This window comes from Lottia gigantea, assembly GCF_000327385.1.
Source record: "Lottia gigantea unplaced genomic scaffold LOTGIsca_261, whole genome shotgun sequence".
NCBI classification, from domain to species: domain Eukaryota; kingdom Metazoa; phylum Mollusca; class Gastropoda; family Lottiidae; genus Lottia; species Lottia gigantea.
In genome coordinates, this window is record NW_008708801.1 from 99,344 (window position 1) to 101,048 (window position 1,705).

Sequence of the window (1,705 nt, forward strand, 5' to 3'; positions counted from 1 at the left end):
TCAAAAACAAAGGCATCAATTCATATAAAATAATGTTTGATTGTTTTCATTTTGGATAGGGTTCATCATTGGATGATATTAAACAATTTCACCAAGTGTCATCAAAATCCATCAAGAATTGTGCCTCCTAGAGTGTTTACAAACTAAAAATTAAACGCATTCTCAAGAAAAAGGGCAATAACTCATAATAAATATTTTTCGATTGGTCTGATTTTCAATAGGGTTCATCCTAAAGTGATTACAAACACTCACACCAAGTTTCATAAAAATCCATCAAGAATTGTGCCTTCCAAAGTATTAACAAACTAAAAATTGAACGGGTTCTGAAGAACTAGGGCAATAACTCATATCAAATATTTTCCGATTTGTCTAATTTTCAATTGGGTTCATCCTTGAATGGTTACAAACACTCACACCAAGTTTCGTCAAAATCCATCAAGAAACCAGCTCTCTATCGTGTCCACAAACAATTCAAGAACAAGGGCAATAACTCATAGTAATTTTTTTTCTCTTGGTCTGAATTTCAAAAGGGTTCATCCTTGAGTGATTATAAACACTCACACCAAGTTTCGGCAGGCAGGTAGGCAGGCAGTTAACTCACATAAGCACTCACCTAAGCACTTACATACCTAAGAACTTACCCATAAAAACAAATACATACACAAGCACTTACCCACATAAGCACTTACCTACATAAGCACTTACCTCAGCATTTACATCTCTAAGCACTTACATACCTAAGCACTTACCCACATAAGCAATTACATACCTGAGCACTTACCCACATAAGCAATTACATACATAACACTTACATATATAATCTCTTACCTAAGCAGTTACACACATAAGCACTTAGCTAAGCACTTAATCACATAAGCACTTGCATATATAACCACTTACCCACATAAGCACTTACATACATAAGCACTTACATACATAAGCACTTACCTAAGCACTAACATATCTAAGCACTTACATATCTAAGCACTTACATACCTAAGCACTTACATACCTAAGCAATTACATACATAAGCATTTACCCACATAAGCAAATACATACATAAGCATTTACATATATAATTACTTACCTAAGCACTTACTCACATAATCACTTGCATATATAACCACTTACCCACATAAGCACTTACATACATAAGCACTTACCCACATAAACACTTACCTAAGCACATACATATCTAAGCACATACATATCTAAGCACTTACATATCTAAGCACTTACATACCTAAACACTTACATACCTAAGCACTTACCTACATAAGCAAATACATACACAAGCGCTTACATACATAAGCAGTTACCTAAGAACTTGCTTCTCTAAGCACTTACATCTCTAAGCAGTTACATACCTAAGCACTTACCCACTGAAGCAATTACATACATAAGCACTTACCCACATAAGCAATTACATACATAAGCACTTACAACATATATAATCACTTACCTAAGGCGTTACCCACATAAGCTCTTACCTGAGCACTTACTCACATAAGCACTTGCATACATAACCACTTACCCACATAAGCACTTACATACATAAGCACTTACCCACATAAGCACTTACCTAAACACTTATATACCTAAGCACTTACATACCTAAGCGCTTACATCTCTAAGCACTAACATACCATTTACCCTCATAAGGTATTACATACATAAGCACTTACCCACATAAGCAATTACATA